The sequence below is a fragment of the Neoarius graeffei genome, chromosome 8, assembly GCF_027579695.1.
Source record: "Neoarius graeffei isolate fNeoGra1 chromosome 8, fNeoGra1.pri, whole genome shotgun sequence".
NCBI classification, from domain to species: domain Eukaryota; kingdom Metazoa; phylum Chordata; class Actinopteri; order Siluriformes; family Ariidae; genus Neoarius; species Neoarius graeffei.
The window spans coordinates 84,675,815-84,678,220 of NC_083576.1; the positions used below are offsets into that span (position 1 = coordinate 84,675,815).

Below are 2,406 nucleotides of genomic sequence, written 5' to 3' on the forward strand. Positions count from 1 at the left end.
TTAAACAGCTGACAGGGAACGTAATTAACCGTTCCGGGAATGAAATTTTTTTGTTCTAACCGGTTCGGGAACGTCTATTTAATGGTGGAACCCAAAACCGGAAACGTTAAAATTCCGTTTCTGTTCGGAACGAACCAATAGGAAAAAAATTCGGGTTCAAAGCCCTGGTTACCAGTCCAGGCTGGTGGAGGTGGTGTAATGGTGTGGGGAATGTTTTCTTGGCACAATCTGAGCCATTAACACCAATCAATCATGACTTGAATGCCATAGCCTGTTTGAGTATTGTTGCTATGTTACTATGGCTACAATTTACCATCTTCTAATGACTATGTACATCCAGCATGATAATGCGCCATGTCACAAAGCAAAATTCCTTTCATACTGGTTTCATGAACATAATGAGTTCCGTGTTCTTCAGTCGCCTTCCCTGTCATGGATCTGAATCCAGTAGAACACTTTTGGGACGCGGTAAAACGGGAGATTCACAGCATGAAAGTGAATCTGGAAATCTGCAGGAATAGCGTGATGTAGTCATATCCACATGGACCAGAATTTCAAAGGAATATTTCCAACTTCTTGTGGAATCCATGCCATGAAGATGTTTTCAGAGCAAAGGGAGGTCCTACGCAGAATTAGCACAGTGCTCCTAATAAAGTGTTTGGAGAGTTCAAAAAGTGATGATTTACTGAGGAGTAAAATGCATTAAGCAAAGCATGTGAATGTTATATACATGTTCATTCTCCTACTTTTATTCTCCAGTCTTGTTATACTCATATATACACATCGTCTAACACATCAGCTGTGGTTAGATCTACTCAAGCTCTCCTTTATGTTAAAACTGTAAACTTTATTATAGTAGATATATTTTTCAGTGGGTTCCTGGGGAACGTATACAAACTCCTTTGTCTTTTGCACAATTTATTGTGTGATAGATTTTATTTAAAATGGTTTAAATGGACATTTCTGGCCATCAATCTACTCACAACATTCAAAGTTTTCAAAAATCAAAAGCTGCAATCTCATTCAGACACAGACGAATATCATAATTCCAATGAAAGACCGTGCCTATTGATAACGTGTCCAAAAACTAGCATGTATATGATAAAAATGAGTAATAATGTCTCAATCGTCCTCTGAAATGCTCTGACTGGAACCTTCTCATTAATTACAATTATAAAGCAATGACTCTCAGGAAACCATAAGAAATACTGCATAGTGTAAGTATTTATTAGAGGACAGTTAAATGTTACATGTGCGTCAAACCACTTCATTTAATTACTGAGTCATTAACTGAGACCAAACATGAAGATGGAACAGACAGTGATACTGAAGACTTAGAAACACCAGGTGGCGCTGTCACACTGAGAATGTGTTAATTGTACAAGTAAGTAATTACAAAGTGCTTCTTTTTTTGTTAAGAACAGAAACAGTGATGATAAAATGTGGTGAGTATATCAGGTTAGTCTTCTGTGTGGAAATCCCGTCTAACGCTGAGATTCAGAGTTTTGCTGTTAAAGTGGCTTTGTTTTTAAGATCCACTTTTCGCATGTGAGAGTTGACCCAAGGGGCCTTAGGATCCACGCAGACTTTCCTTTGGCTGTTCTGTTCTTTATTTAGAGTCTGAAAGCTGTGACACAAGAAGAGGGACACAAGGATGCTGGATTAATACACGATAATATATTGTCAAATACTGTATATATAATGTATATACGATATGATACTCACACAATGGCCTTTATGGGGCAGTTGCTGTTGTTGATCCGCCAATAGGTCACAATGTTGTTTAGAGGAACCTTTTTTCTAGTTGTGGCTGAACAGCATTCAGTCTTGTAGTCAAAACCGCGAACTGATAGAAGAAAAACAAAAAACATTGTTTTAGTTCTGGAAAGAGATTATTATTATTATTATTATTATTATTATTATTATTATTATTATTATTAATAATAATAATAATCATCATCATCATTATCCTTTTACCTACAAGACAATACAGATATGTTCACACTGGTCTATATGAAGATTTAATTCTCACCACTAAACACCCGATGAAGAGAGCAGAGCAACAGGAGAAGCAGCAGCAGAGCCGTCAGGTTCCTCATTCTCAATCAGAACGTCTGATTTCACACAGAGACGGACCGGAGTGAGAGTTCGAGATCCAGGAGAGAGGAGTCGAGTGCTGGATGAGTGAGCTGCTCTCCATCTTATATATCGACTGAGCGAGCAAGATCTGTGCGTTAGGGATTTTTTTCTGATGTTTCTCAGTAGCGAGCCTCCTAACTTCCTTCCTCTTTGCCCTGAACATTATTCAAGGTTTTCACTATTTGTAGACTTTTCTGAGAATGTTTCCACGTGTTGAGCTCCTAATCATTTCAACAGATAGACTGAGAGATAGAAATGCATATTTTG

The 2,406-nt window shown here is 37.8% G+C and overlaps 1 pseudogene; it reads right to left on the reverse strand.

The window, feature by feature from the left end:
• Nucleotides 1–1,239: 1,239 nt before the first annotated feature.
• Nucleotides 1,240–2,200, reverse strand: LOC132890272 (C-C motif chemokine 8-like; annotated as a pseudogene).
• Nucleotides 2,201–2,406: the final 206 nt, after the last annotated feature.